The 26,529-nt window shown below is 42.1% G+C and overlaps 56 non-coding genes across 56 annotated transcripts; all 56 read right to left on the bottom strand.

Moving 5' to 3' along the window:
• Nucleotides 1–193: 193 nt before the first annotated feature.
• LOC134289214 (5S ribosomal RNA) lies at nt 194–312 on the bottom strand. The gene has a single exon (XR_009998380.1). It is a non-coding gene; the product is annotated as a 5S ribosomal RNA (ribosomal RNA).
• Nucleotides 313–649: 337 nt separating this feature from the next.
• On the bottom strand, nt 650–768 carry LOC134289212 (5S ribosomal RNA). Its single transcript, XR_009998378.1, has one exon. It is a non-coding gene; the product is annotated as a 5S ribosomal RNA (ribosomal RNA).
• A 337-nt stretch (nt 769–1,105) lies between these two features.
• Nucleotides 1,106–1,224, bottom strand: LOC134289291 (5S ribosomal RNA). The gene has a single exon (XR_009998452.1). It is a non-coding gene; the product is annotated as a 5S ribosomal RNA (ribosomal RNA).
• A 334-nt stretch (nt 1,225–1,558) lies between these two features.
• Nucleotides 1,559–1,677, bottom strand: LOC134289210 (5S ribosomal RNA). Its single transcript, XR_009998377.1, has one exon. It is a non-coding gene; the product is annotated as a 5S ribosomal RNA (ribosomal RNA).
• Nucleotides 1,678–1,876: 199 nt separating this feature from the next.
• LOC134289209 (5S ribosomal RNA) lies at nt 1,877–1,995 on the bottom strand. Its single transcript, XR_009998376.1, has one exon. It is a non-coding gene; the product is annotated as a 5S ribosomal RNA (ribosomal RNA).
• Nucleotides 1,996–2,185: 190 nt separating this feature from the next.
• Nucleotides 2,186–2,304, bottom strand: LOC134289290 (5S ribosomal RNA). Its single transcript, XR_009998451.1, has one exon. It is a non-coding gene; the product is annotated as a 5S ribosomal RNA (ribosomal RNA).
• A 975-nt stretch (nt 2,305–3,279) lies between these two features.
• Nucleotides 3,280–3,398, bottom strand: LOC134289208 (5S ribosomal RNA). Its single transcript, XR_009998375.1, has one exon. It is a non-coding gene; the product is annotated as a 5S ribosomal RNA (ribosomal RNA).
• Nucleotides 3,399–3,588: 190 nt separating this feature from the next.
• On the bottom strand, nt 3,589–3,707 carry LOC134289289 (5S ribosomal RNA). The gene has a single exon (XR_009998450.1). It is a non-coding gene; the product is annotated as a 5S ribosomal RNA (ribosomal RNA).
• A 199-nt stretch (nt 3,708–3,906) lies between these two features.
• Nucleotides 3,907–4,025, bottom strand: LOC134289207 (5S ribosomal RNA). The gene has a single exon (XR_009998374.1). It is a non-coding gene; the product is annotated as a 5S ribosomal RNA (ribosomal RNA).
• Nucleotides 4,026–4,224: 199 nt separating this feature from the next.
• On the bottom strand, nt 4,225–4,343 carry LOC134289206 (5S ribosomal RNA). The gene has a single exon (XR_009998373.1). It is a non-coding gene; the product is annotated as a 5S ribosomal RNA (ribosomal RNA).
• Nucleotides 4,344–4,679: 336 nt separating this feature from the next.
• On the bottom strand, nt 4,680–4,798 carry LOC134289205 (5S ribosomal RNA). The gene has a single exon (XR_009998372.1). It is a non-coding gene; the product is annotated as a 5S ribosomal RNA (ribosomal RNA).
• A 207-nt stretch (nt 4,799–5,005) lies between these two features.
• Nucleotides 5,006–5,124, bottom strand: LOC134289204 (5S ribosomal RNA). Its single transcript, XR_009998371.1, has one exon. It is a non-coding gene; the product is annotated as a 5S ribosomal RNA (ribosomal RNA).
• A 199-nt stretch (nt 5,125–5,323) lies between these two features.
• LOC134289203 (5S ribosomal RNA) lies at nt 5,324–5,442 on the bottom strand. Its single transcript, XR_009998370.1, has one exon. It is a non-coding gene; the product is annotated as a 5S ribosomal RNA (ribosomal RNA).
• Nucleotides 5,443–5,632: 190 nt separating this feature from the next.
• LOC134289288 (5S ribosomal RNA) lies at nt 5,633–5,751 on the bottom strand. Its single transcript, XR_009998449.1, has one exon. It is a non-coding gene; the product is annotated as a 5S ribosomal RNA (ribosomal RNA).
• Nucleotides 5,752–5,952: 201 nt separating this feature from the next.
• On the bottom strand, nt 5,953–6,071 carry LOC134289202 (5S ribosomal RNA). Its single transcript, XR_009998369.1, has one exon. It is a non-coding gene; the product is annotated as a 5S ribosomal RNA (ribosomal RNA).
• Nucleotides 6,072–6,270: 199 nt separating this feature from the next.
• On the bottom strand, nt 6,271–6,389 carry LOC134289200 (5S ribosomal RNA). The gene has a single exon (XR_009998367.1). It is a non-coding gene; the product is annotated as a 5S ribosomal RNA (ribosomal RNA).
• Nucleotides 6,390–6,588: 199 nt separating this feature from the next.
• On the bottom strand, nt 6,589–6,707 carry LOC134289199 (5S ribosomal RNA). Its single transcript, XR_009998366.1, has one exon. It is a non-coding gene; the product is annotated as a 5S ribosomal RNA (ribosomal RNA).
• Nucleotides 6,708–6,907: 200 nt separating this feature from the next.
• Nucleotides 6,908–7,026, bottom strand: LOC134289198 (5S ribosomal RNA). The gene has a single exon (XR_009998365.1). It is a non-coding gene; the product is annotated as a 5S ribosomal RNA (ribosomal RNA).
• A 200-nt stretch (nt 7,027–7,226) lies between these two features.
• On the bottom strand, nt 7,227–7,345 carry LOC134289197 (5S ribosomal RNA). Its single transcript, XR_009998364.1, has one exon. It is a non-coding gene; the product is annotated as a 5S ribosomal RNA (ribosomal RNA).
• A 199-nt stretch (nt 7,346–7,544) lies between these two features.
• On the bottom strand, nt 7,545–7,663 carry LOC134289196 (5S ribosomal RNA). Its single transcript, XR_009998363.1, has one exon. It is a non-coding gene; the product is annotated as a 5S ribosomal RNA (ribosomal RNA).
• A 199-nt stretch (nt 7,664–7,862) lies between these two features.
• On the bottom strand, nt 7,863–7,981 carry LOC134289194 (5S ribosomal RNA). The gene has a single exon (XR_009998362.1). It is a non-coding gene; the product is annotated as a 5S ribosomal RNA (ribosomal RNA).
• Nucleotides 7,982–8,182: 201 nt separating this feature from the next.
• LOC134289193 (5S ribosomal RNA) lies at nt 8,183–8,301 on the bottom strand. The gene has a single exon (XR_009998361.1). It is a non-coding gene; the product is annotated as a 5S ribosomal RNA (ribosomal RNA).
• Nucleotides 8,302–8,502: 201 nt separating this feature from the next.
• Nucleotides 8,503–8,621, bottom strand: LOC134289192 (5S ribosomal RNA). The gene has a single exon (XR_009998360.1). It is a non-coding gene; the product is annotated as a 5S ribosomal RNA (ribosomal RNA).
• A 200-nt stretch (nt 8,622–8,821) lies between these two features.
• Nucleotides 8,822–8,940, bottom strand: LOC134289191 (5S ribosomal RNA). The gene has a single exon (XR_009998359.1). It is a non-coding gene; the product is annotated as a 5S ribosomal RNA (ribosomal RNA).
• Nucleotides 8,941–9,141: 201 nt separating this feature from the next.
• LOC134289190 (5S ribosomal RNA) lies at nt 9,142–9,260 on the bottom strand. The gene has a single exon (XR_009998358.1). It is a non-coding gene; the product is annotated as a 5S ribosomal RNA (ribosomal RNA).
• Nucleotides 9,261–9,458: 198 nt separating this feature from the next.
• Nucleotides 9,459–9,577, bottom strand: LOC134289188 (5S ribosomal RNA). The gene has a single exon (XR_009998356.1). It is a non-coding gene; the product is annotated as a 5S ribosomal RNA (ribosomal RNA).
• Nucleotides 9,578–9,776: 199 nt separating this feature from the next.
• On the bottom strand, nt 9,777–9,895 carry LOC134289187 (5S ribosomal RNA). The gene has a single exon (XR_009998355.1). It is a non-coding gene; the product is annotated as a 5S ribosomal RNA (ribosomal RNA).
• A 201-nt stretch (nt 9,896–10,096) lies between these two features.
• On the bottom strand, nt 10,097–10,215 carry LOC134289186 (5S ribosomal RNA). The gene has a single exon (XR_009998354.1). It is a non-coding gene; the product is annotated as a 5S ribosomal RNA (ribosomal RNA).
• Nucleotides 10,216–17,724: 7,509 nt separating this feature from the next.
• On the bottom strand, nt 17,725–17,843 carry LOC134289185 (5S ribosomal RNA). The gene has a single exon (XR_009998353.1). It is a non-coding gene; the product is annotated as a 5S ribosomal RNA (ribosomal RNA).
• Nucleotides 17,844–18,042: 199 nt separating this feature from the next.
• Nucleotides 18,043–18,161, bottom strand: LOC134289184 (5S ribosomal RNA). Its single transcript, XR_009998352.1, has one exon. It is a non-coding gene; the product is annotated as a 5S ribosomal RNA (ribosomal RNA).
• A 201-nt stretch (nt 18,162–18,362) lies between these two features.
• On the bottom strand, nt 18,363–18,481 carry LOC134289183 (5S ribosomal RNA). Its single transcript, XR_009998351.1, has one exon. It is a non-coding gene; the product is annotated as a 5S ribosomal RNA (ribosomal RNA).
• Nucleotides 18,482–18,681: 200 nt separating this feature from the next.
• Nucleotides 18,682–18,800, bottom strand: LOC134289182 (5S ribosomal RNA). Its single transcript, XR_009998350.1, has one exon. It is a non-coding gene; the product is annotated as a 5S ribosomal RNA (ribosomal RNA).
• A 200-nt stretch (nt 18,801–19,000) lies between these two features.
• LOC134289181 (5S ribosomal RNA) lies at nt 19,001–19,119 on the bottom strand. The gene has a single exon (XR_009998349.1). It is a non-coding gene; the product is annotated as a 5S ribosomal RNA (ribosomal RNA).
• A 201-nt stretch (nt 19,120–19,320) lies between these two features.
• On the bottom strand, nt 19,321–19,439 carry LOC134289180 (5S ribosomal RNA). The gene has a single exon (XR_009998348.1). It is a non-coding gene; the product is annotated as a 5S ribosomal RNA (ribosomal RNA).
• Nucleotides 19,440–19,640: 201 nt separating this feature from the next.
• On the bottom strand, nt 19,641–19,759 carry LOC134289178 (5S ribosomal RNA). The gene has a single exon (XR_009998347.1). It is a non-coding gene; the product is annotated as a 5S ribosomal RNA (ribosomal RNA).
• Nucleotides 19,760–19,959: 200 nt separating this feature from the next.
• On the bottom strand, nt 19,960–20,078 carry LOC134289176 (5S ribosomal RNA). Its single transcript, XR_009998345.1, has one exon. It is a non-coding gene; the product is annotated as a 5S ribosomal RNA (ribosomal RNA).
• Nucleotides 20,079–20,278: 200 nt separating this feature from the next.
• On the bottom strand, nt 20,279–20,397 carry LOC134289175 (5S ribosomal RNA). Its single transcript, XR_009998344.1, has one exon. It is a non-coding gene; the product is annotated as a 5S ribosomal RNA (ribosomal RNA).
• A 199-nt stretch (nt 20,398–20,596) lies between these two features.
• On the bottom strand, nt 20,597–20,715 carry LOC134289174 (5S ribosomal RNA). Its single transcript, XR_009998343.1, has one exon. It is a non-coding gene; the product is annotated as a 5S ribosomal RNA (ribosomal RNA).
• Nucleotides 20,716–20,916: 201 nt separating this feature from the next.
• LOC134289173 (5S ribosomal RNA) lies at nt 20,917–21,035 on the bottom strand. Its single transcript, XR_009998342.1, has one exon. It is a non-coding gene; the product is annotated as a 5S ribosomal RNA (ribosomal RNA).
• A 200-nt stretch (nt 21,036–21,235) lies between these two features.
• Nucleotides 21,236–21,354, bottom strand: LOC134289172 (5S ribosomal RNA). Its single transcript, XR_009998341.1, has one exon. It is a non-coding gene; the product is annotated as a 5S ribosomal RNA (ribosomal RNA).
• A 200-nt stretch (nt 21,355–21,554) lies between these two features.
• LOC134289171 (5S ribosomal RNA) lies at nt 21,555–21,673 on the bottom strand. Its single transcript, XR_009998340.1, has one exon. It is a non-coding gene; the product is annotated as a 5S ribosomal RNA (ribosomal RNA).
• A 199-nt stretch (nt 21,674–21,872) lies between these two features.
• LOC134289170 (5S ribosomal RNA) lies at nt 21,873–21,991 on the bottom strand. Its single transcript, XR_009998339.1, has one exon. It is a non-coding gene; the product is annotated as a 5S ribosomal RNA (ribosomal RNA).
• Nucleotides 21,992–22,191: 200 nt separating this feature from the next.
• Nucleotides 22,192–22,310, bottom strand: LOC134289169 (5S ribosomal RNA). Its single transcript, XR_009998338.1, has one exon. It is a non-coding gene; the product is annotated as a 5S ribosomal RNA (ribosomal RNA).
• Nucleotides 22,311–22,510: 200 nt separating this feature from the next.
• Nucleotides 22,511–22,629, bottom strand: LOC134289168 (5S ribosomal RNA). Its single transcript, XR_009998337.1, has one exon. It is a non-coding gene; the product is annotated as a 5S ribosomal RNA (ribosomal RNA).
• A 201-nt stretch (nt 22,630–22,830) lies between these two features.
• LOC134289167 (5S ribosomal RNA) lies at nt 22,831–22,949 on the bottom strand. Its single transcript, XR_009998336.1, has one exon. It is a non-coding gene; the product is annotated as a 5S ribosomal RNA (ribosomal RNA).
• Nucleotides 22,950–23,149: 200 nt separating this feature from the next.
• Nucleotides 23,150–23,268, bottom strand: LOC134289165 (5S ribosomal RNA). The gene has a single exon (XR_009998334.1). It is a non-coding gene; the product is annotated as a 5S ribosomal RNA (ribosomal RNA).
• Nucleotides 23,269–23,467: 199 nt separating this feature from the next.
• LOC134289164 (5S ribosomal RNA) lies at nt 23,468–23,586 on the bottom strand. Its single transcript, XR_009998333.1, has one exon. It is a non-coding gene; the product is annotated as a 5S ribosomal RNA (ribosomal RNA).
• A 202-nt stretch (nt 23,587–23,788) lies between these two features.
• On the bottom strand, nt 23,789–23,907 carry LOC134289162 (5S ribosomal RNA). Its single transcript, XR_009998332.1, has one exon. It is a non-coding gene; the product is annotated as a 5S ribosomal RNA (ribosomal RNA).
• A 202-nt stretch (nt 23,908–24,109) lies between these two features.
• On the bottom strand, nt 24,110–24,228 carry LOC134289161 (5S ribosomal RNA). Its single transcript, XR_009998331.1, has one exon. It is a non-coding gene; the product is annotated as a 5S ribosomal RNA (ribosomal RNA).
• Nucleotides 24,229–24,427: 199 nt separating this feature from the next.
• On the bottom strand, nt 24,428–24,546 carry LOC134289160 (5S ribosomal RNA). Its single transcript, XR_009998330.1, has one exon. It is a non-coding gene; the product is annotated as a 5S ribosomal RNA (ribosomal RNA).
• A 198-nt stretch (nt 24,547–24,744) lies between these two features.
• Nucleotides 24,745–24,863, bottom strand: LOC134289159 (5S ribosomal RNA). The gene has a single exon (XR_009998329.1). It is a non-coding gene; the product is annotated as a 5S ribosomal RNA (ribosomal RNA).
• A 201-nt stretch (nt 24,864–25,064) lies between these two features.
• On the bottom strand, nt 25,065–25,183 carry LOC134289158 (5S ribosomal RNA). Its single transcript, XR_009998328.1, has one exon. It is a non-coding gene; the product is annotated as a 5S ribosomal RNA (ribosomal RNA).
• A 200-nt stretch (nt 25,184–25,383) lies between these two features.
• Nucleotides 25,384–25,502, bottom strand: LOC134289157 (5S ribosomal RNA). The gene has a single exon (XR_009998327.1). It is a non-coding gene; the product is annotated as a 5S ribosomal RNA (ribosomal RNA).
• A 199-nt stretch (nt 25,503–25,701) lies between these two features.
• LOC134289156 (5S ribosomal RNA) lies at nt 25,702–25,820 on the bottom strand. Its single transcript, XR_009998326.1, has one exon. It is a non-coding gene; the product is annotated as a 5S ribosomal RNA (ribosomal RNA).
• Nucleotides 25,821–26,020: 200 nt separating this feature from the next.
• Nucleotides 26,021–26,139, bottom strand: LOC134289155 (5S ribosomal RNA). The gene has a single exon (XR_009998325.1). It is a non-coding gene; the product is annotated as a 5S ribosomal RNA (ribosomal RNA).
• A 201-nt stretch (nt 26,140–26,340) lies between these two features.
• On the bottom strand, nt 26,341–26,459 carry LOC134289153 (5S ribosomal RNA). Its single transcript, XR_009998323.1, has one exon. It is a non-coding gene; the product is annotated as a 5S ribosomal RNA (ribosomal RNA).
• Between the last annotated feature and the right edge of the window lie 70 nt (nt 26,460–26,529).

Raw genomic sequence — 26,529 nt, 5'->3', positions numbered from 1 at the left:
CAAAATGCCGTCCTGGGTTCGAATCCAGCTCCGGCCAAAATGGACGAAATGCAATTACGATGATTGAATGTTTGAAGGGCAAAAAACGTCATTTAGAGGCATTTTTCGAAAAAAAAAACACATGTGATGATTGATTCAAAATGCCGTCCTGGGTTCGAATCCAGCTCCGGCGCAATAAAAAAAAATGCAAAAAGGCCAACGACACGCGACGTTCCCAAGCGGTCACCCATCTAAGTACTAATCGCGCCCGATGTTGCTTAACTTCAGTGATCGGACGAGAACTGGTGTTTTCAACATGGTATGATCGTTGACAATATCGGGTGGGTTAGAAGAGGATTTTATTCCGACTAGAGGCCAAAATGGATGAAATGCAATTACGATGATTGAATGTTTGAAGGGCAAAAAACGTCATTTAGAGGCATTTTTCGAAGAAAGAGCACATGTAATGATTGATTCAAAATGCCGTCCTGGGTTCGAATCCAGCTCCGGCCAAAATGGACGAAATGCAATTACGATGATTGAATGTTTGAAGGGCAAAAAACGTCATTTAGAGGCATTTTTCGAAAAAAAAAAACACATGTGATGATTGATTCAAAATGCCGTCCTGGGTTCGAATCCAGCTCCGGCGCAATAAAAAAAAATGCAAAAAGGCCAACGACACGCGACGTTCCCAAGCGGTCACCCATCTAAGTACTAATCGCGCCCGATGTTGCTTAACTTCAGTGATCGGACGAGAACTGGTGTTTTCAACATGGTATGATCGTTGACAATATCGGGTGGGTTAGAAGAGGATTTTATTCCGACTAGAGGCCAAAATGGATGAAATGCAATTACGATGATTGAATGTTTGAAGGGCAAAAAACGTCATTTAGAGGCATTTTTCGAAGAAAGAGCACATGTAATGATTGATTCAAAATGCCGTCCTGGGTTCGAATCCAGCTCCGGCCAAAATGGACGAAATGCAATTACGATGATTGAATGTTTGAAGGGCAAAAAACGTCATTTAGAGGCATTTTTCGAAAAAAAAAAACACATGTGATGATTGATTCAAAATGCCGTCCTGGGTTCGAATCCAGCTCCGGCGCAATAAAAAAAAATGCAAAAAGGCCAACGACACGCGACGTTCCCAAGCGGTCACCCATCTAAGTACTAATCGCGTCCGATGTTGCTTAACTTCAGTGATCGGACGAGAACTGGTGTTTTCAACATGGTATGATCGTTGACAATATCGGGTGGGTTAGAAGAGGATTTTATTCCGACTAGAGGCCAAAATGGATGAAATGCAATTACGATGATTGAATGTTTGAAGGGCAAAAAACGTCATTTAGAGGCATTTTTCGAAGAAAGAGCACATGTAATGATTGATTCAAAATGCCGTCCTGGGTTCGAATCCAGCTCCGGCCAAAATGGACGAAATGCAATTACGATGATTGAATGTTTGAAGGGCAAAAAACGTCATTTAGAGGCATTTTTCGAAGAAAGAGCACATGTAATGATTGATTCAAAATGCCGTCCTGGGTTCGAATCCAGCTCCGGCGCAATAAAAAAAATGCAAAAAGGCCAACGACACGCGACGTTCCCAAGCGGTCACCCATCTAAGTACTAATCGCGCCCGATGTTGCTTAACTTCAGTGATCGGACGAGAACTGGTGTTTTCAACATGGTATGATCGTTGACAATGTCGGGTGGGTTAGAAGAGGATTTTATTCCGACTAGAGGCCAAAATGGACGAAATGCAATTACGATGATTGAATGTTTGAAGGGCAAAAAACGTCATTTAGAGGCATTTTTCGAAGAAAGAGCACATGTAATGATTGATTCAAAATGCCGTCCTGGGTTCGAATCCAGCTCCGGCGCAATAAAAAAAATGCAAAAAGGCCAACGACACGCGACGTTCCCAAGCGGTCACCCATCTAAGTACTAATCGCGCCCGATGTTGCTTAACTTCAGTGATCGGACGAGAACTGGTGTTTTCAACATGGTATGATCGTTGACAATGTCGGGTGGGTTAGAAGAGGATTTTATTCCGACTAGAGGCCAAAATGCACTAACGATGATTGAATGTTTGAAGAGCAAAAAACGTCATTTAGAGGCATTTTTCGAAGAAAGAGCACATGTAATGATTGATTCAAAATGCCGTCCTGGGTTCGAATCCAGCCCCGGCGCAATAAAAAAAATGCAAAAAGGCCAACGACACGCGACGTTCCCAAGCGGTCACCCATCTAAGTACTAATCGCGTCCGATGTTGCTTAACTTCAGTGATCGGACGAGAACTGGTGTTTTCAACATGGTATGATCGTTGACAATGTCGGGTGGGTTAGAAGAGGATTTTGTTCCGACTAGAGGCCAAAATGGACGAAATGCAATTACGATGATTGAATGTTTGAAGGGCAAAAACGTCATTTAGAGGCATTTTTCGAAGAAAGAGCACATGTAATGATTGATTCAAAATGCCGTCCTGAGTTCGAATCCAGCCCCGGCGCAATAAAAAAAAAAAAAAAAGATGCAAAAAGGCCAACGACACGCGACGTTCCCAAGCGGTCACCCATCTAAGTACACACTTAGAAATTCTGAAATTTCCACGAAACGGAATCTCCAAAAAACGTAAATGTTTTCAAGACTGAATCACAAATTGGACTCAATTTCACACGCATCATGTAAGTGCTGGTTGGTTAGCAAATCCGTTTCACCAGAAACGTAGAATCAGTATCACGTTCATCAACCACTTTCCAACTCGGTGAAATAGCCGAGAGGTAAGAGATGTGGCTCACGATCAGCAGATCCGGAGTTCGAATCCCATGTATGACAATATTTTACTTTTCTATGTTTTATCTGTCAAATCGGTTCTAGCGATTGCTAGACGCCAAGAAAAAATAAGTTTTATTTTGGAGTGTCTTGAAAGACGTAAATTTACATGTTATAACCTCTAAATTTGTGTTTTTGAAGATGCTCGTATATGTCAGTTTCAGGGCACTTAAAATTACATGATATTTTCTAGGTGTGTACTAATCGCGCCCGATGTTGCTTAACTTCAGTGATCGGACGAGAACTGGTGTTTTCAACATGGTATGATCGTTGACAATGTCGGGTGGGTTAGAAGAGGATTTTATTCCGACTAGAGGCCAAAATGCACTAAATGCAATTACGATGATTGAATGTTTGAAGGGCAAAAAACGTCATTTAGAGGCATTTTTCAAAGAAAGAGCACATGTAATGATTGATTCAAAATGCCGTCCTGGGTTCGAATCCAGCTCCGGCGCAATAAAAAAAATGCAAAAAGGCCAACGACACGCGACGTTCCCAAGCGGTCACCCATCTAAGTACTAATCGCGCCCGATGTTGCTTAACTTCAGTGATCGGACGAGAACTGGTGTTTTCAACATGGTATGATCGTTGACAATGTCGGGTGGGTTAGAAGAGGATTTTATTCCGACTAGAGGCCAAAATGCACTAACGATGATTGAATGTTTGAAGAGCAAAAAACGTCATTTAGAGACATTTTTCGAAGAAAGAGCACATGTAATGATTGATTCAAAATGCCGTCCTGGGTTCGAATCCAGCCCCGGCGCAATAAAAAAAATGCAAAAAGGCCAACGACACGCGACGTTCCCAAGCGGTCACCCATCTAAGTACTAATCGCGTCCGATGTTGCTTAACTTCAGTGATCGGACGAGAACTGGTGTTTTCAACATGGTATGATCGTTGACAATGTCGGGTGGGTTAGAAGAGGATTTTATTCCGACTAGAGGCCAAAATGCACTAAATGCAATTACGATGATTGAATGTTTGAAGGGCAAAAAACGTCATTTAGAGGCATTTTTCAAAGAAAGAGCACATGTGATGATTGATTCAAAATGCCGTCCTGGGTTCGAATCCAGCTCCGGCGCAATAAAAAAAATGCAAAAAGGCCAACGACACGCGACGTTCCCAAGCGGTCACCCATCTAAGTACTAATCGCGCCCGATGTTGCTTAACTTCAGTGATCGGACGAGAACTGGTGTTTTCAACATGGTATGATCGTTGACAATGTCGGGTGGGTTAGAAGAGGATTTTATTCCGACTAGAGGCCAAAATGCACTAAATGCAATTACGATGATTGAATGTTTGAAGGGCAAAAAACGTCATTTAGAGGCATTTTTCAAAGAAAGAGCACATGTAATGATTGATTCAAAATGCCGTCCTGGGTTCGAATCCAGCTCCGGCGCAATAAAAAAAATGCAAAAAGGCCAACGACACGCGACGTTCCCAAGCGGTCACCCATCTAAGTACTAATCGCGCCCGATGTTGCTTAACTTCAGTGATCGGACGAGAACTGGTGTTTTCAACATGGTATGATCGTTGACAATGTCGGGTGGGTTAGAAGAGGATTTTATTCCGACTAGAGGCCAAAATGGACGAAATGCAATTACGATGATTGAATGTTTGAAGGGCAAAAAACGTCATTTAGAGGCATTTTTCGAAGAAAGAGCACATGTAATGATTGATTCAAAATGCCGTCCTGGGTTCGAATCCAGCTCCGGCCAAAATGGACGAAATGCAATTACGATGATTGAATGTTTGAAGGGCAAAAAACGTCATTTAGAGGCATTTTTCGAAAAAAAAAACACATGTGATGATTGATTCAAAATGCCGTCCTGGGTTCGAATCCAGCTCCGGCGCAATAAAAAAAAATGCAAAAAGGCCAACGACACGCGACGTTCCCAAGCGGTCACCCATCTAAGTACTAATCGCGCCCGATGTTGCTTAACTTCAGTGATCGGACGAGAACTGGTGTTTTCAACATGGTATGATCGTTGACAATGTCGGGTGGGTTAGAAGAGGATTTTATTCCGACTAGAGGCCAAAATGGACGAAATGCAATTACGATGATTGAATGTTTGAAGGGCAAAAACGTCATTTAGAGGCATTTTTCGAAGAAAGAGCACATGTAATGATTGATTCAAAATGCCGTCCTGAGTTCGAATCCAGCCCCGGCGCAATAAAAAAAAAAAAAAAGATGCAAAAAGGCCAACGACACGCGACGTTCCCAAGCGGTCACCCATCTAAGTACTAATCGCGCCCGATGTTGCTTAACTTCAGTGATCGGACGAGAACTGGTGTTTTCAACATGGTATGATCGTTGACAATGTCGGGTGGGTTAGAAGAGGATTTTATTCCGACTAGAGGCCAAAATGCACTAAATGCAATTACGATGATTGAATGTTTGAAGGGCAAAAAACGTCATTTAGAGGCATTTTTCAAAGAAAGAGCACATGTAATGATTGATTCAAAATGCCGTCCTGGGTTCGAATCCAGCTCCGGCGCAATAAAAAAAATGCAAAAAGGCCAACGACACGCGACGTTCCCAAGCGGTCACCCATCTAAGTACTAATCGCGCCCGATGTTGCTTAACTTCAGTGATCGGACGAGAACTGGTGTTTTCAACATGGTATGATCGTTGACAATGTCGGGTGGGTTAGAAGAGGATTTTATTCCGACTAGAGGCCAAAATGCACTAACGATGATTGAATGTTTGAAGAGCAAAAAACGTCATTTAGAGGCATTTTTCGAAGAAAGAGCACATGTAATGATTGATTCAAAATGCCGTCCTGGGTTCGAATCCAGCCCCGGCGCAATAAAAAAAATGCAAAAAGGCCAACGACACGCGACGTTCCCAAGCGGTCACCCATCTAAGTACTAATCGCGTCCGATGTTGCTTAACTTCAGTGATCGGACGAGAACTGGTGTTTTCAACATGGTATGATCGTTGACAATGTCGGGTGGGTTAGAAGAGGATTTTATTCCGACTAGAGGCCAAAATGCACTAAATGCAATTACGATGATTGAATGTTTGAAGGGCAAAAAACGTCATTTAGAGGCATTTTTCAAAGAAAGAGCACATGTGATGATTGATTCAAAATGCCGTCCTGGGTTCGAATCCAGCTCCGGCGCAATAAAAAAAAAATGCAAAAAGGCCAACGACACGCGACGTTCCCAAGCGGTCACCCATCTAAGTACTAATCGCGCCCGATGTTGCTTAACTTCAGTGATCGGACGAGAACTGGTGTTTTCAACATGGTATGATCGTTGACAATGTCGGGTGGGTTAGAAGAGGATTTTATTCCGACTAGAGGCCAAAATGGACGAAATGCAATTACGATGATTGAATGTTTGAATGGCAAAAAACGTCATTTAGAGGCATTTTTCGAAGAAAGAGCATATGTGATGATTGATTCAAAATGCCGTCCTGGGTTCGAATCCAGCTCCGGCGCAATAAAAAAAATGCAAAAAGGCCAACGACACGCGACGTTCCCAAGCGGTCACCCATCTAAGTACTAATCGCGCCCGATGTTGCTTAACTTCAGTGATCGGACGAGAACTGGTGTTTTCAACATGGTATGATCGTTGACAATGTCGGGTGGGTTAGAAGAGGATTTTATTCCGACTAGAGGCCAAAATGGACGAAATGCAATTACGATGATTGAATGTTTGAATGGCAAAAAACGTCATTTAGAGGCATTTTTCGAAGAAAGAGCATATGTGATGATTGATTCAAAATGCCGTCCTGGGTTCGAATCCAGCTCCGGCGCAATAAAAAAAATGCAAAAAGGCCAACGACACGCGACGTTCCCAAGCGGTCACCCATCTAAGTACTAATCGCGCCCGATGTTGCTTAACTTCAGTGATCGGACGAGAACTGGTGTTTTCAACATGGTATGATCGTTGACAATGTCGGGTGGGTTAGAAGAGGATTTTATTCCGACTAGAGGCCAAAATGGACGAAATGCAATTACGATGATTGAATGTTTGAATGGCAAAAAACGTCATTTAGATGCATTTTTCGAAGAAAGAGCACATGTGATGATTGATTCAAAATGCCGTCCTGGGTTCGAATCCAGCTCCGGCGCAATAAAAAAAAATGCAAAAAGGCCAACGACACGCGACGTTCCCAAGCGGTCACCCATCTAAGTACTAATCGCGCCCGATGTTGCTTAACTTCAGTGATCGGACGAGAACTGGTGTTTTCAACATGGTATGATCGTTGACAATGTCGGGTGGGTTAGAAGAGGATTTTGTTCCGACTAGAGGCCAAAATGGACGAAATGCAATTACGATGATTGAATGTTTGAAGGGCAAAAAACGTCATTTAGAGCCATTTTTCGAAGAAAGAGCACATGTGATGATTGATTCAAAATGCCGTCCTGGGTTCGAATCCAGCTCCGGCGCAATAAAAAAAAATGCAAAAAGGCCAACGACACGCGACGTTCCCAAGCGGTCACCCATCTAAGTACTAATCGCGCCCGATGTTGCTTAACTTCAGTGATCGGACGAGAACTGGTGTTTTCAACATGGTATGATCGTTGACAATGTCGGGTGGGTTAGAAGAGGATTTTGTTCCGACTAGAGGCCAAAATGGACGAAATGCAATTACGATGATTGAATGTTTGAAGGGCAAAAAACGTCATTTAGAGCCATTTTTCGAAGAAAGAGCACATGTGATGATTGATTCAAAATGCCGTCCTGGGTTCGAATCCAGCTCCGGCGCAATAAAAAAAATGCAAAAAGGCCAACGACACGCGACGTTCCCAAGCGGTCACCCATCTAAGTACTAATCGCGCCCGATGTTGCTTAACTTCAGTGATCGGACGAGAACTGGTGTTTTCAACATGGTATGATCGTTGACAATGTCGGGTGGGTTAGAAGAGGATTTTATTCCGACTAGAGGCCAAAATGGACGAAATGCAATTACGATGATTGAATGTTTGAAGGGCAAAAAACGTCATTTAGAGCCATTTTTCGAAGAAAGAGCACATGTGATGATTGATTCAAAATGCCGTCCTGGGTTCGAATCCAGCTCCGGCGCAATAAAAAAAATGCAAAAAGGCCAACGACACGCGACGTTCCCAAGCGGTCACCCATCTAAGTACTAATCGCGCCCGATGTTGCTTAACTTCAGTGATCGGACGAGAACTGGTGTTTTCAACATGGTATGATCGTTGACAATGTCGGGTGGGTTAGAAGAGGATTTTGTTCCGACTAGAGGCCAAAATGGACGAAATGCAATTACGATGATTGAATGTTTGAAGGGCAAAAAACGTCATTTAGAGGCATTTTTCGAAGAAAGACCATATGTGATGATTGATTCAAAATGCCGTCCTGGGTTCGAATCCAGCTCTGGCGCAATAAAAAAAAAATGCAAAAAGGCCAACGACACGCGACGTTCCCAAGCGGTCACCCATCTAAGTACTAATCGCGCCCGATGTTGCTTAACTTCAGTGATCGGACGAGAACTGGTGTTTTCAACATGGTATGATCGTTGACAATGTCGGGTGGGTTAGAAGAGGATTTTGTTCCGACTAGAGGCCAAAATGGACGAAATGCAATTACGATGATTGAATGTTTGAAGGGCAAAAAACGTCATTTAGAGGCATTTTTCGAAGAAAGAGCACATGTGATGATTGATTCAAAATGCCGTCCTGGGTTCGAATCCAGCTCCGGCGCAATAAAAAAAAAATGCAAAAAGGCCAACGACACGCGACGTTCCCAAGCGGTCACCCATCTAAGTACTAATCGCGCCCGATGTTGCTTAACTTCAGTGATCGGACGAGAACTGGTGTTTTCAACATGGTATGATCGTTGACAATGTCGGGTGGGTTAGAAGAGGATTTTGTTCCGACTAGAGGCCAAAATGGACGAAATGCAATTACGATGATTGAATGTTTGAAGGGCAAAAAACGTCATTTAGAGGCATTTTTCGAAGAAAGACCATATGTGATGATTGATTCAAAATGCCGTCCTGGGTTCGAATCCAGCTCTGGCGCAATAAAAAGAAATGCAAAAAGGCCAACGACACGCGACGTTCCCAAGCGGTCACCCATCTAAGTACTAATCGCGCCCGATGTTGCTTAACTTCAGTGATCGGACGAGAACTGGTGTTTTCAACATGGTATGATCGTTGACAATGTCGGGTGGGTTAGAAGAGGATTTTGTTCCGACTAGAGGCCAAAATGGACGAAATGCAATTACGATGATTGAATGTTTGAAGGGCAAAAAACGTCATTTAGAGGCATTTTTCGAAGAAAGAGCACATGTGATGATTGATTCAAAATGCCGTCCTGGGTTCGAATCCAGCTCCGGCGCAATAAAAAAAAAATGCAAAAAGGCCAACGACACGCGACGTTCCCAAGCGGTCACCCATCTAAGTACTAATCGCGCCCGATGTTGCTTAACTTCAGTGATCGGACGAGAACTGGTGTTTTCAACATGGTATGATCGTTGACAATGTCGGGTGGGTTAGAAGAGGATTTTATTCCGACTAGAGGCCAAAATGGACGAAATGCAATTACGATGATTGAATGTTTGAAGGGCAAAAAACGTCATTTAGAGCCATTTTTCGAAGAAAGAGCACATGTGATGATTGATTCAAAATGCCGTCCTGGGTTCGAATCCAGCTCCGGCGCAATAAAAAAATGCAAAAAGGCCAACGACACGCGACGTTCCCAAGCGGTCACCCATCTAAGTACTAATCGCGCCCGATGTTGCTTAACTTCAGTGATCGGACGAGAACTGGTGTTTTCAACATGGTATGATCGTTGACAATGTCGGGTGGGTTAGAAGAGGATTTTGTTCCGACTAGAGGCCAAAATGGACGAAATGCAATTACGATGATTGAATGTTTGAAGGGCAAAAAACGTCATTTAGAGCCATTTTTCGAAGAAAGAGCACATGTGATGATTGATTCAAAATGCCGTCCTGGGTTCGAATCCAGCTCCGGCGCAATAAAAAAAATGCAAAAAGGCCAACGACACGCGACGTTCCCAAGCGGTCACCCATCTAAGTACTAATCGCGCCCGATGTTGCTTAACTTCAGTGATCGGACGAGAACTGGTGTTTTCAACATGGTATGATCGTTGACAATGTCGGGTGGGTCAGAAGAGGATTTTGTTCCGACTAGAGGCCAAAATGGGCAATATGTAATTACGATGATTGAATGTTTGAATGGCAAAAAACGTCATTTAGAGGCATTTTTCGAAGAAAGAGCACATGTGATGATTGATTCAAAATGCCGTCCTGGGTTCGAATCCAGCTCCGGCGCAATAAAAAAAAAATGCAAAAAGGCCAACGACACGCGACGTTCCCAAGCGGTCACCCATCTAAGTACTAATCGCGCCCGATGTTGCTTAACTTCAGTGATCGGACGAGAACTGGTGTTTTCAACATGGTATGATCGTTGACAATGTCGGGTGGGTTAGAAGAGGATTTTATTCCGACTAGAGGCCAAAATGGACGAAATGCAATTACGATGATTGAATGTTTGAATGGCAAAAAACGTCATTTAGAGCCATTTTTCGAAGAAAGAGCACATGTGATGTTTGATTCAAAATGCCGTCCTGGGTTCGAATCCAGCTCCGGCGCAATAAAAAAAATGCAAAAAGGCCAACGACACGCGACGTTCCCAAGCGGTCACCCATCTAAGTACACTAAGGTCTTTTTTTACACGGGGGATACGTCCCGTGTAAAAAAAAACCGTGTAAAAAAAAACCGTGTTAATTCGCGAATCCGTGTAAAAAAAAACCGTGTTAATTCGCGAATCCGTGTAAAAAAAAACCGTGTTAATTCGCGAAACCGTGTAAAAAAATACCGTGCTAATTCGGGAATCCGTGTAAAAAAAAACTGAGGGAAATCTGAAAATATTTGAAATGTCCTCACCTTCAGGTATCCGAGGTTTGTTTTAGAGAGTAATAAGAAAAGGGGGGGGGGGTAGTAGTAAGGGTTGAATCTAGGGGTTAGTGGGGAAGGGGACAAGGGATGGGCTATGGGGAGCAGAGTGCATACTGTTTCCAAGAAAGATCGTAGAGGATATTTTGGGGTGATAAGGACTGTCTAGACGGACGAAACGAAGGATCAAGGAGACTGTCAACACTCTACAGGTCCACGGAGCTAGGTGGTGTAGAGAAAGATGTTCCAGGACACTCAGGAACTTTCGCGAGTAAAGGCTTTGATATCTACGAGCGTAATCGATTGATTGTTGTTACATCGCTGATACTGTTCTACATCCTACAGGTATACGGAGCATTGTTCTGTAAATAAATCATTTTCAAACATGACCTCCTATTTTGATCTCCAAGAACTTCCGCGAGTAAAGGCCAGAAGATCCACAAACATAGCCAATAATTTCTTGCTACATGCGTTGTAACATCCCAAAGGTCCATTGAGCGTTGTACTGAAGAGTATTCATTTCTAAAGACATACTAGGTCTTCTTTGAACTTCCGCGAGTTAAGGCCTTAAGATCTACAAGCGTACTCAATGAATTGTTGTTACATTTCTAATACGTTGTTACATGCTACAGGTCCAAGAACAATTTTTCTGTAAGGAATTAATTGTCATAGATGTTCTAGATCCTCCAAGAACTTCCACGAGTTAAGTCCTGAAGATCTACAAGCGTTGTCAATGGTTTGTTGTCACATTACTGATACAGTGTAGCGTCCTACAGGTCCAGGGAGCATAGTTGTGAAGAGAAATAATTTCCACAGATGATCTAGGACCTCCAAGAACTTCCGCGAGTAAAGGCCTTAATATCTACAAGCGTTATCAATGGTTTGTTGCCACATTACTGATATAGTGTAGCGTCCTACAGGTCCAGGGAGCATAGTTCTGTAGAGAAATAATTTCCACATATGATCTAGGACCTCCAAGAACTTCCGCGAGTGAACGCCTTAAGATCTACAAGCGTAATCAATGGATTGTTGTTACATTTCTAATACGTTGTAACATGCTACAAGTCCATGAACCATTTTTCTGTATAGAAATAATTTCCACAGATGTTCTAGGTCCTCCAAGAACTTCCATGAGTAAAGACCTGAATATCTACAAGCGTTATTAATGGTTTGTTGTCACAATACTAATACATTGTAGCGTCCTACAGGTCCAGGGAGCATAGTTCTGAAGAGAAATAATTTCCACAGATGATCTAGGACCTCCAAGAACTTCCGCGAGTGAAGGCCTTAAGATCTACAAGCGTAATCAATGGATTGTTGTTACATTTTTAATACGTTGTAACATGCTACAAGTCCATGAACCATTTTTCTGTATAGAAATAATTTCCACAGATGTTCTAAGTCCTCCAAGAACTTCCATGAGTAAAGACCTGAATATCTACGAGCGTTATTAATGGTTTGTTGTCACAATACTAATACATTGTAACGTCCTACAGGTCCAGGGAGCCTAGTTCTGTAGAGAAATAATTTCCAATGATAATCTAGGACCTCCAAGAACTTCCGCGAGTAAAGGCCTTAAGATCTACAAACGTTATCAATGGTGTGTTGCCACATTACTGTTACAGTGTAGCGTCCTACAGGTCCAGGGAGCATAGTTCTGTAGAGAAATAAATTCCAAAGATAATCTAGAAGCTCCAAGAACTTCCGCGAGTAAAGGCCTTAAGATCTACAAGCGTAATCAATGGATTGTTGTTACATTTCTTATACGTTGTAACATGCTACAGGTCCATGAACCATTTTTCTGTATAGAAATAATTTCCACAGATGTTCTAGGTCCCCCAAGAACTTCCATGAGTAAATACCTAAGATTTATAAGCGCAATCAATACAAGTTCCCAAGAACTTCCGCGAGTTTGGACCTGAAGATCTACAAGCGTTATCAATGGTTTGTTGTCACATTACTGATACAGTATAGCGTCCTAAAGGTCCAGGGAGCATAGTTCTGTTGAGAAATAATTGCCAAACATCTTCTAGGTACTCCAAGAACTTCCATGAGCCGCAAGAGTACTTGGAAGACATAAAACATTCTTGGAAATCAAGACTCTACAGAACTGTCTTCCATGGACCTGTAGGATGTTGCACCGCATCAGTAATGCAACAGAAGTCCATTGATAATGCTTATTGATCTTAAGGCCTTAACTCGCGAAAGATCTTGGATTAACTAGAAAATCTTTGAAAATAACTTCTCTATAGAACCGTGATCCATAAATCTGTATAACATCATATAAGTAATGTAAAAGCAATTGATTAATTACGCTAGTAGATTCAGGCCTTTACTTGCGGAAGTTCTGAATGACCTAGAACACGTTAACGGAATCTTGCGCCAAGGACCTGTAGTAGACGTGTGCGCCGAAGCAATTTTCACCAGCGGCGGCGTGTATAGTAATTCGAGGCAGCGGCGGCGCACGCCATTCGTCCTATACGGCGGCGGCGGCGGCGGAGGCGTAATCGGCGTGATCAAAATTTTAAATTATTTTTTTTAGTGAAGAGCAAATTAAAAGTCATTAAAAAACGTCAATACAGAACAATTTCTTTCTTGTATCTAAATTACAATTTTCATCTATTTTGTGTAAACGGTTTAAACGTATGTCAATCAGAGGTTTCAATAAAAACTATCCTCATAAGAACTATGCTATAAATTTCAGAGAGTACCCTTGAGGACGTTTACCAGGAAATTTATATAGGATTCCTCTAGATAGAAATTCACAACGTCGCACGTCTCGTCTAAGGATATTCTTTAATAAAACTCATTTTAGACCAGTATAGTCATGGTAAAATTCGAAATGTTTGTAGGTGTTCTGTTAGGGTGCTTTTCAGGAATTACTCCAGGGATTCTATCAGGAGTTTCTCCAAAAAATTCTGAATAGGGTTCCTCTAAGGGGCTTCCTAGAAGATCCTTAGATATTCCTCCATAAGTGGGATCGTAAACTTCTCTAGAGATTTTTAGAAACCTTTCTTCAGGGATTCTTCAGAATTCACTTCAGGATTTATTTCTTAACGTTTCTCCAAAAATATCTTCAGAAGTTCTTTTCGGAATTATTGCACAGCATTCTCCAAATTTCAGAGACTCCTTGAAAAAAAAAAATAACAATTTTAGAAAATTCTTTGGTGATTCCCTTACGAATACTTCACAAGCTTCTCTATTTAGAAGTATGTCCATGAGTTCTTTCAGGGTTTGTTCCAAATCACCCTTCAAAAAATAATTAGGAGATTTATTTAAGAATTCTTCTAGTATTTTTGTCTGTAATTTCTTTATGGATTTCCGAAGATTTTTTTCATGGATTCTTTCAGAAACTTATCAGAGGTGTCCTTTAGAAATGCCTTCAAGGATTTTTAGAAACTTCTTCAGTATTTTTTCCTTGATTTTTCCCAAAAAATTCTCATAAAATTCTACTTAAAAATCCTCTAAATCCATCTCAGGACTTTTTTTTCCTACCCCTCTATTGGGGAAATTAAGCCACTTCGTCCAATTAACTGAACTTTTGTGTCGAATTTCAGAAGTTCCTCCAGGTATTCCCCAAGGACTTCTCCAGGAGCTATAAACGGTTGTTTCTAAAATAGTTTCAATAAAATTTAATCTCATCAGAAATTTATTTAAATATTTCCTTCAGGTAACCCTCGAAGAGTAACTCCAACATAATTTTTGTTATTTCATAAAATAATTCTGTAAAAATCTGTGGAGGAATATCTCAAACCGCTGAGAATTCTTCGAAAATTCTGAAAATGAAAATAACCAAAAATCCATGGAAAAGGTAATCTTTTACTGAAAATTATGGGAAACGCTTAAACTACTGAGGGAGTCTCAAGTAATATTTCAAAAGGAATTCCTTAGTAAGATTTAAATGGAGCTCATGGAAGAATTTCTGAAAAAAACCCTTGGAGGAATTTCTGAATAAATTGTCTTTCTAATTCTTGAAGAAATCCCAGAAAATATTCTTGAACGAAACCCTTCAAGATTATGTGAAACTATCTCAGGGATTTTTCTGAAATGGTTCTAGAAAGAGTTGCTAAAGAAAATGCTGAAAACTCTCCCTCGGAAACCCATGATTGAACTCCTACAAGGATTTATTAAAAAAAATATTTAGAAACATTCCAAGAGAAATGTCTTACCAAAATTCATGGAGGATGTTCTGAAAGAATTCCAGGAGGAGTACATGAACATATTTTTAAAGGGATTCCTAAAAGACTGTCTGAAGAAAAACTTTAACAGTAAAGGAAATTTCCAAAGAAATTACCTATGTAACAACAATTGATTGAATACGCTAGGAAATGTAACATCAATTGATTGAATACGCTAATAGATCTTCAGGCCTATACTCGCGGAAGTTCTTGGAGGTCCTAGAATATCTTGGAAAAGTACATCTCTACAGAACTATGCTCTAAAGACCTGTAGGATGTTGCACCGTATCAGTAATGTAACTACAATCCATCGATTACGCTTGTAGATCTTAAGGCCACTACTCGCGGAAATTCTTGGATGCCCTAAGATATCCTTGAAAATTACTTATCTTCAGAACTATGTTCCATGGACCTGTAGAATGTTACACCGCATCAGTAATGTAACTACAATTCATCGATTACGCTTGTAGATCTTAAGGCCACTACTCGCGAAAGTTCTTGGTTTACCTAGAATATCCTTGAAAATAACTTCTCTTCAGAACTATGCTCCATGGACCTGTAGGATGTTACACCGTATCAGTAATTTTACAAAAATCCATTTATTACGGTTGTAGATCTTGAACTCTTTATTCGCGGAAATTGCTTGGATGACCTAGAGCATATTTGGGGAGTTTTTTTTCTACAGAATTATGCTCCATGGATCTGTAGGATAAAACACCGCATCAATAATTTAGCAAAAATAATTGATTACGCTCGTAGATTTTCAGGCCTGTATTCTCGGAAGTTCTTGGAGGTCCTAGAATATCTTTGAAAACTACGTCTCTACAGAACTATACTCTAAGGACCTGTAGAATGTTGCACCGTATTAGTAATATGACTACAATCCATCGATTACGCTTGTAGATCTTAAGGCCTTTATTCGCGGAAGTTCTTGGATGCCCTAGAATATCCTTGAAAACAACATCTCTTCAGAACTATGCTGCAAAGACATGTAGGATGTTACACCGTATCAGTAATGTAACTGCAATCCATAGATTACGCTTGTAGATCTTAAGGCCACTACTCGCGGAAGTTCTTAGATGCCCTAAGATATCCTTAGAAATAACTTCTCTTCAGAACTATGCTCCATGGACCTGTAGGATGTTACACCGTATCAGTAATTTTACAAAAATCCATTTATTACGGTTGTAGATCTTGAATTCTTTATTCGCGGAAATTGCTTGGATGACCTAGAGCATATTTGGGGAGTTTTTTTTTCTACAGAATTATGCTCCATGGATCTGTAGGATAAAACACCGCATCAATAATTTAGCAAAAATAATTGATTACGCTCGTAGATTTTCAGGCCTGTATTCTCGGAAGTTCTTGGAGGTCCTAGAATATCTTTGAAAACTACGTCTCTACAGAACTATACTCTAAGGACCTGTAGAATGTTGCACCGTATTATTAATATGACTACAATCCATCGATTACGCTTGTAGATCTTAAGGTCTTTATTCGCGGAAGTTCTTGGATGCCCTAGAATATCCTTGAAAACAACATCTCTTCAGAACTATGCTGCATAGACATGTAGGATGTTACACCGTATCAGTAATGTAACTGCAATCCATAGATTACGCTTGTAGATCTTAAGGCCACTACTCGCGGAAGTTCTTAGATGCCCTAAGATGTCCTTGGAAATAACTTCTCTTCAGAACTATGCTCCATGGACCTGTGGGATGTTACACCGTATCAGTAATTTAACAAAAATCCATTCATTACGGTTGTAGATCTTGAATTCTTTATTCGTGGAAATTCTTGGATGACCTAGAGCATATTTGGGAAGTTTATTTTCCACAGAACTATGCTCCATGGATCAGTAGGATATTACATCGCATCAATAATATAGCAAAAATAATTGATTACGCTCGTAGATTTTCAGGCCTGAACTTTCGGAAGTTCTTGGAGGTCCTAGAATATCTTTGGAAACTACGTCTCTATAGAACTATGCTCTAAGGACCTGTAAGATGTTGCACCGTATTAGTATTGTGACTACAATCCATCGATTACGCTTGTAGATCTTAAGGTCTTTATTCGCGAAAGTTCTTGGATGCCCTAGAATATCCTTGAAAACAACATCTCTTCAGAACTATGCTGCATGGACCTGTAGGGTGTTACACCGCATCAATAATATAGAAACAATTAATTGATTACGCTCGTAGATTTTCAGGCCTGAACTCTCGGAAGTTCTAGGAGGTCCTAGAATATCTTTAAAAACTACGTCTCTTCAGAACTTTGCTCTGAGGACCTTTAGGATGTTGCACCGTATCAGTAATGTGACTACAACCCATCCATTACGCTTATAGATCTTAAGGCCTTTATTCGCGGAAGTTCTTGGATGCCCTAGAATATCCTTGAATAAAATTACTTCTCTTCAGAACTATGCTCCATGGACCTGTAGGACGCTGAACCATACTCCAAAAATCACCTTTAGGAAACCCCCCATTTAACCCCTCCTAGCCCCCCATATATTAACCCCCCCCCCCCTTCTTCAAGAAACAGACCCCCCACACATCCCTTTCCTGCAGACCTCTTACATCATCATCCGCCTTCACCTCATACCACTTTTCAACTCCCTTGCAACCCTTTCCCATAAATCCCATTTCTTCCTTATAGTAAAAGTTCCCTTCTAGACACTTAGCGCGAGAAAATTGAAAAAACCGTGTTAATTCGCGAATCCGTGTAAAAAAAAACCGTGTTAATTCGCGAAACCGTGTAAAAAAAGCCGTGTAAAAAAAAACCGTGTAAAAAAAAACCGTGTAAAAAAAGACCGAATCCAGCTCCGGCGCAATAAAAAAAAATGCAAAAAGGCCAACGACACGCGACGTTCCCAAGCGGTCACCCATCTAAGTACTAATCGCGCCCGATGTTGCTTAACTTCAGTGATCGGACGAGAACTGGTGTTTTCAACATGGTATGATCGTTGACAATGTCGGGTGGGTTAGAAGAGGATTTTATTCCGACTAGAGGCCAAAATGGACGAAATGCAATTACGATGATTGAATGTTTGAAGGGCAAAAAACGTCATTTAGAGCCATTTTTCGAAGAAAGAGCACATGTGATGATTGATTCAAAATGCCGTCCTGGGTTCGAATCCAGCTCCGGCGCAATAAAAAAAATGCAAAAAGGCCAACGACACGCGACGTTCCCAAGCGGTCACCCATCTAAGTACTAATCGCGCCCGATGTTGCTTAACTTCAGTGATCGGACGAGAACTGGTGTTTTCAACATGGTATGATCGTTGACAATGTCGGGTGGGTTAGAAGAGGATTTTGTTCCGACTAGAGGCCAAAATGGACGAAATGCAATTACGATGATTGAATGTTTGAAGGGCAAAAAACGTCATTTAGAGGCATTTTTCGAAGAAAGACCATATGTGATGATTGATTCAAAATGCCGTCCTGGGTTCGAATCCAGCTCTGGCGCAATAAAAAAAAAATGCAAAAAGGCCAACGACACGCGACGTTCCCAAGCGGTCACCCATCTAAGTACTAATCGCGCCCGATGTTGCTTAACTTCAGTGATCGGACGAGAACTGGTGTTTTCAACATGGTATGATCGTTGACAATGTCGGGTGGGTTAGAAGAGGATTTTGTTCCGACTAGAGGCCAAAATGGACGAAATGCAATTACGATGATTGAATGTTTGAAGGGCAAAAAACGTCATTTAGAGGCATTTTTCGAAGAAAGAGCACATGTGATGATTGATTCAAAATGCCGTCCTGGGTTCGAATCCAGCTCCGGCGCAATAAAAAAAAATGCAAAAAGGCCAACGACACGCGACGTTCCCAAGCGGTCACCCATCTAAGTACTAATCGCGCCCGATGTTGCTTAACTTCAGTGATCGGACGAGAACTGGTGTTTTCAACATGGTATGATCGTTGACAATGTCGGGTGGGTTAGAAGAGGATTTTGTTCCGACTAGAGGCCAAAATGGACGAAATGCAATTACGATGATTCAATGTTTGAAGGGCAAAAAACGTCATTTAGAGCCATTTTTCGAAGAAAGAGCACATGTGATGATTGATTCAAAATGCCGTCCTGAGATCGAATCCAGCTCCGGCGCAATAAAAAAAAATGCAAAAAGGCCAACGACACGCGACGTTCCCAAGCGGTCACCCATCTAAGTACTAATCGCGCCCGATGTTGCTTAACTTCAGTGATCGGACGAGAACTGGTGTTTTCAACATGGTATGATCGTTGACAATGTCGGGTGGGTCAGAAGAGGATTTTGTTCCGACTAGAGGCCAAAATGGACGAAATGCAATTACGATGATTGAATGTTTGAAGGGCAAAAAACGTCATTTAGAGGCATTTTTCGAAGAAAGACCATATGTGATGATTGATTCAAAATGCCGTCCTGAGTTCGAATCCAGCTCCGGCGCAATAAAAAAAAAATGCAAAAAGGCCAACGACACGCGACGTTCCCAAGCGGTCACCCATCTAAGTACTAATCGCGCCCGATGTTGCTTAACTTCAGTGATCGGACGAGAACTGGTGTTTTCAACATGGTATGATCGTTGACAATGTCGGGTGGGTTAGAAGAGGATTTTATTCCGACTAGAGGCCAAAATGGGCAATATGTAATTACGATGATTGAATGTTTGAAGGGCAAAAAACGTCATTTAGAGGCATTTTTCGAAGAAAGGACACATGTAATGATTGATTCAAAATGCCGTCCTGGGTTCGAATCCAGCTCCGGCGCAATAAAAAAAAAATGCAAAAAGGCCAACGACACGCGACGTTCCCAAGCGGTCACCCATCTAAGTACTAATCGCGCCCGATGTTGCTTAACTTCAGTGATCGGACGAGAACTGGTGTTTTCAACATGGTATGATCGTTGACAATGTCGGGTGGGTTAGAAGAGGATTTTGTTCCGACTAGAGGCCAAAATGGGCAATATGTAATTACGATGATTGAATGTTTGAATGGCAAAAAACGTCATTTAGAGGCATTTTTCGAAGAAAGAGCACATGTGATGTTTGATTCAAAATGCCGTCCTGGGTTCGAATCCAGCTCCGGCGCAATAAAAAAAAATGCAAAAAGGCCAACGACACGCGACGTTCCCAAGCGGTCACCCATCTAAGTACTAATCGCGCCCGATGTTGCTTAACTTCAGTGATCGGACGAGAACTGGTGTTTTCAACATGGTATGATCGTTGACAATGTCGGGTGGGTTAGAAGAGGATTTTATTCCGACTAGAGGCCAAAATGGACGAAATGCAATTACGATGATTGAATGTTTGAAGGGCAAAAAACGTCATTTAGAGCCATTTTTCGAAGAAAGAGCACATGTGATGATTGATTCAAAATGCCGTCCTGGGTTCGAATCCAGCTCCGGCGCAATAAAAAAAAATGCAAAAAGGCCAACGACACGCGACGTTCCCAAGCGGTCACCCATCTAAGTACTAATCGCGCCCGATGTTGCTTAACTTCAGTGATCGGACGAGAACTGGTGTTTTCAACATGGTATGATCGTTGACAATGTCGGGTGGGTTAGAAGAGGATTTTATTCCGACTAGAGGCCAAAATGGACGAAATGCAATTACGATGATTGAATGTTTGAAGGGCAAAAAACGTCATTTAGAGCCATTTTTCGAAGAAAGAGCACATGTGATGATTGATTCAAAATGCCGTCCTGGGTTCGAATCCAGCTCCGGCGCAATAAAAAAAATGCAAAAAGGCCAACGACACGCGACGTTCCCAAGCGGTCACCCATCTAAGTACTAATCGCGCCCGATGTTGCTTAACTTCAGTGATCGGACGAGAACTGGTGTTTTCAACATGGTATGATCGTTGACAATGTCGGGTGGGTTAGAAGAGGATTTTGTTCCGACTAGAGGCCAAAATGGACGAAATGCAATTACGATGATTGAATGTTTGAAGGGCAAAAAACGTCATTTAGAGGCATTTTTCGAAGAAAGACCATATGTGATGATTGATTCAAAATGCCGTCCTGGGTTCGAATCCAGCTCTGGCGCAATAAAAAAAAAATGCAAAAAGGCCAACGACACGCGACGTTCCCAAGCGGTCACCCATCTAAGTACTAATCGCGCCCGATGTTGCTTAACTTCAGTGATCGGACGAGAACTGGTGTTTTCAACATGGTATGATCGTTGACAATGTCGGGTGGGTTAGAAGAGGATTTTGTTCCGACTAGAGGCCAAAATGGACGAAATGCAATTACGATGATTGAATGTTTGAAGGGCAAAAAACGTCATTTAGAGCCATTTTTCGAAGAAAGAGCACATGTGATGATTGATTCAAAATGCCGTCCTGGGTTCGAATCCAGCTCCGGCGCAATAAAAAAAAATGCAAAAAGGCCAACGACACGCGACGTTCCCAAGCGGTCACCCATCTAAGTACTAATCGCGCCCGATGTTGCTTAACTTCAGTGATCGGACGAGAACTGGTGTTTTCAACATGGTATGATCGTTGACAATGTCGGGTGGGTTAGAAGAGGATTTTATTCCGACTAGAGGCCAAAATGGACGAAATGCAATTACGATGATTGAATGTTTGAAGGGCAAAAAACGTCATTTAGAGCCATTTTTTGAAGAAAGAGCACATGTGATGATTGATTCAAAATGCCGTCCTGGGTTCGAATCCAGCTCCGGCGCAATAAAAAAAAATGCAAAAAGGCCAACGACACGCGACGTTCCCAAGCGGTCACCCATCTAAGTACTAATCGCGCCCGATGTTGCTTAACTTCAGTGATCGGACGAGAACTGGTGTTTTCAACATGGTATGATCGTTGACAATGTCGGGTGGGTCAGAAGAGGATTTTGTTCCGACTAGAGGCCAAAATGGGCAATATGTAATTACGATGATTGAATGTTTGAATGGCAAAAAACGTCATTTAGAGGCATTTTTCGAAGAAAGAGCACATGTGATGATTGATTCAAAATGCCGTCCTGGGTTCGAATCCAGCTCCGGCGCAATAAAAAAAATGCAAAAAGGCCAACGACACGCGACGTTCCCAAGCGGTCACCCATCTAAGTACTAATCGCGCCCGATGTTGCTTAACTTCAGTGATCGGACGAGAACTGGTGTTTTCAACATGGTATGATCGTTGACAATGTCGGGTGGGTTAGAAGAGGATTTTATTCCGACTAGAGGCCAAAATGGACGAAATGCAATTACGATGATTGAATGTTTGAAGGGCAAAAAACGTCATTTAGAGCCATTTTTTGAAGAAAGAGCACATGTGATGATTGATTCAAAATGCCGTCCTGGGTTCGAATCCAGCTCCGGCGCAATAAAAAAAAATGCAAAAAGGCCAACGACACGCGACGTTCCCAAGCGGTCACCCATCTAAGTACTAATCGCGCCCGATGTTGCTTAACTTCAGTGATCGGACGAGAACTGGTGTTTTCAACATGGTATGATCGTTGACAATGTCGGGTGGGTCAGAAGAGGATTTTGTTCCGACTAGAGGCCAAAATGGGCAATATGTAATTACGATGATTGAATGTTTGAATGGCAAAAAACGTCATTTAGAGGCATTTTTCGAAGAAAGAGCACATGTGATGATTGATTCAAAATGCCGTCCTGGGTTCGAATCCAGCTCCGGCGCAATAAAAAAAAATGCAAAAAGGCCAACGACACGCGACGTTCCCAAGCGGTCACCCATCTAAGTACTAATCGCGCCCGATGTTGCTTAACTTCAGTGATCGGACGAGAACTGGTGTTTTCAACATGGTATGATCGTTGACAATGTCGGGTGGGTTAGAAGAGGATTTTATTCCGACTAGAGGCCAAAATGGACGAAATGCAATTACGATGATTGAATGTTTGAATGGCAAAAAACGTCATTTAGATGCATTTTTCGAAGAAAGAGCACATGTGATGTTTGATTCAAAATGCCGTCCTGGGTTCGAATCCAGCTCCGGCGCAATAAAAAAAAAATGCAAAAAGGCCAACGACACGCGACGTTCCCAAGCGGTCACCCATCTAAGTACTAATCGCGCCCGATGTTGCTTAACTTCAGTGATCGGACGAGAACTGGTGTTTTCAACATGGTATGATCGTTGACAATGTCGGGTGGGTTAGAAGAGGATTTTATTCCGACTAGAGGCCAAAATGGACGAAATGCAATTACGATGATTGAATGTTTGAATGGCAAAAAACGTCATTTAGAGGCATTTTTCGAAGAAAGAGCATATGTGATGATTGATTCAAAATGCCGTCCTGGGTTCGAATCCAGCTCCGGCGCAATAAAAAAAAATGCAAAAAGGCCAACGACACGCGACGTTCCCAAGCGGTCACCCATCTAAGTACTAATCGCGCCCGATGTTGCTTAACTTCAGTGATCGGACGAGAACTGGTGTTTTCAACATGGTATGATCGTTGACAATGTCGGGTGGGTCAGAAGAGGATTTTGTTCCGACTAGAGGCCAAAATGGACGAAATGCAATTACGATGATTGAATGTTTGAAGGGCAAAAAACGTCATTTAGAGCCATTTTTCGAAGAAAGAGCACATGTGATGATTGATTCAAAATGCCGTCCTGGGTTCGAATCCAGCTCCGGCGCAATAAAAAAAATGCAAAAAGGCCAACGACACGCGACGTTCCCAAGCGGTCACCCATCTAAGTACTAATCGCGCCCGATGTTGCTTAACTTCAGTGATCGGACGAGAACTGGTGTTTTCAACATGGTATGATCGTTGACAATGTCGGGTGGGTTAGAAGAGGATTTTATTCCGACTAGAGGCCAAAATGGACGAAATGCAATTACGATGATTGAATGTTTGAAGGGCAAAAAACGTCATTTAGAGCCATTTTTCGAAGAAAGAGCACATGTGATGATTGATTCAAAATGCCGTCCTGGGTTCGAATCCAGCTCCGGCGCAATAAAAAAAAAAATGCAAAAAGGCCAACGACACGCGACGTTCCCAAGCGGTCACCCATCTAAGTACTAATCGCGCCCGATGTTGCTTAACTTCAGTGATCGGACGAGAACTGGTGTTTTCAACATGGTATGATCGTTGACAATGTCGGGTGGGTTAGAAGAGGATTTTATTCCGACTAGAGGCCAAAATGGACGAAATGCAATTACGATGATTGAATGTTTGAATGGCAAAAAACGTCATTTAGATGCATTTTTCGAAGAAAGAGCACATGTGATGTTTGATTCAAAATGCCGTCCTGGGTTCGAATCCAGCTCCGGCGCAATAAAAAAAAAAATGCAAAAAGGCCAACGACACGCGACGTTCCCAAGCGGTCACCCATCTAAGTACTAATCGCGCCCGATGTTGCTTAACTTCAGTGATCGGACGAGAACTGGTGTTTTCAACATGGTATGATCGTTGACAATGTCGGGTGGGTTAGAAGAGGATTTTATTCCGACTAGAGGCCAAAATGGACGAAATGCAATTACGATGATTGAATGTTTGAATGGCAAAAAACGTCATTTAGAGGCATTTTTCGAAGAAAGAGCATATGTGATGATTGATTCAAAATGCCGTCCTGGGTTCGAATCCAGCTCCGGCGCAATAAAAAAAATGCAAAAAGGCCAACGACACGCGACGTTCCCAAGCGGTCACCCATCTAAGTACTAATCGCGCCCGATGTTGCTTAACTTCAGTGATCGGACGAGAACTGGTGTTTTCAACATGGTATGATCGTTGACAATGTCGGGTGGGTTAGAAGAGGATTTTATTCCGACTAGAGGCCAAAATGGACGAAATGCAATTACGATGATTGAATGTTTGAATGGCAAAAAACGTCATTTAGATGCATTTTTCGAAGAAAGAGCACATGTGATGTTTGATTCAAAATGCCGTCCTGGGTTCGAATCCAGCTCCGGCGCAATAAAAAAATGCAAAAAGGCCAACGACACGCGACGTTCCCAAGCGGTCACCCATCTAAGTACTAATCGCGCCCGATGTTGCTTAACTTCAGTGATCGGACGAGAACTGGTGTTTTCAACATGGTATGATCGTTGACAATGTCGGGTGGGTCAGAAGAGGATTTTGTTCCGACTAGAGGCCAAAATGGGCAATATGTAATTACGATGATTGAATGTTTGAATGGCAAAAAACGTCATTTAGAGGCATTTTTCGAAGAAAGAGCACATGTGATGTTTGATTCAAAATGCCGTCCTGGGTTCGAATCCAGCTCCGGCGCAATAAAAAAAAAATGCAAAAAGGCCAACGACACGCGACGTTCCCAAGCGGTCACCCATCTAAGTACTAATCGCGCCCGATGTTGCTTAACTTCAGTGATCGGACGAGAACTGGTGTTTTCAACATGGTATGATCGTTGACAATGTCGGGTGGGTTAGAAGAGGATTTTGTTCCGACTAGAGGCCAAAATGGACGAAATGCAATTACGATGATTGAATGTTTGAAGGGCAAAAAACGTCATTTAGAGCCATTTTTCGAAGAAAGAGCACATGTGATGATTGATTCAAAATGCCGTCCTGGGTTCGAATCCAGCTCCGGCGCAATAAAAAAAAATGCAAAAAGGCCAACGACACGCGACGTTCCCAAGCGGTCACCCATCTAAGTACTAATCGCGCCCGATGTTGCTTAACTTCAGTGATCGGACGAGAACTGGTGTTTTCAACATGGTATGATCGTTGACAATGTCGGGTGGGTTAGAAGAGGATTTTGTTCCGACTAGAGGCCAAAATGGACGAAATGCAATTACGATGATTGAATGTTTGAAGGGCAAAAAACGTCATTTAGAGCCATTTTTCGAAGAAAGAGCACATGTGATGATTGATTCAAAATGCCGTCCTGGGTTCGAATCCAGCTCCGGCGCAATAAAAAAAATGCAAAAAGGCCAACGACACGCGACGTTCCCAAGCGGTCACCCATCTAAGTACTAATCGCGCCCGATGTTGCTTAACTTCAGTGATCGGACGAGAACTGGTGTTTTCAACATGGTATGATCGTTGACAATGTCGGGTGGGTTAGAAGAGGATTTTATTCCGACTAGAGGCCAAAATGGACGAAATGCAATTACGATGATTGAATGTTTGAAGGGCAAAAAACGTCATTTAGAGCCATTTTTCGAAGAAAGAGCACATGTGATGATTGATTCAAAATGCCGTCCTGGGTTCGAATCCAGCTCCGGCGCAATAAAAAAAAATGCAAAAAGGCCAACGACACGCGACGTTCCCAAGCGGTCACCCATCTAAGTACTAATCGCGCCCGATGTTGCTTAACTTCAGTGATCGGACGAGAACTGGTGTTTTCAACATGGTATGATCGTTGACAATGTCGGGTGGGTTAGAAGAGGATTTTGTTCCGACTAGAGGCCAAAATGGACGAAATGCAATTACGATGATTGAATGTTTGAAGGGCAAAAAACGTCATTTAGAGGCATTTTTCGAAGAAAGACCATATGTGATGATTGATTCAAAATGCCGTCCTGGGTTCGAATCCAGCTCTGGCGCAATAAAAAAAAAATGCAAAAAGGCCAACGACACGCGACGTTCCCAAGCGGTCACCCATCTAAGTACTAATCGCGCCCGATGTTGCTTAACTTCAGTGATCGGACGAGAACTGGTGTTTTCAACATGGTATGATCGTTGACAATGTCGGGTGGGTTAGAAGAGGATTTTGTTCCGACTAGAGGCCAAAATGGACGAAATGCAATTACGATG

Source organism: Aedes albopictus, chromosome 2, assembly GCF_035046485.1.
Source record: "Aedes albopictus strain Foshan chromosome 2, AalbF5, whole genome shotgun sequence".
NCBI classification, from domain to species: Eukaryota; Metazoa; Arthropoda; class Insecta; order Diptera; family Culicidae; genus Aedes; species Aedes albopictus.
Note: the sequence above shows the minus strand (reverse complement) of the source record. Positions and strands in the feature narration are given on the sequence as shown.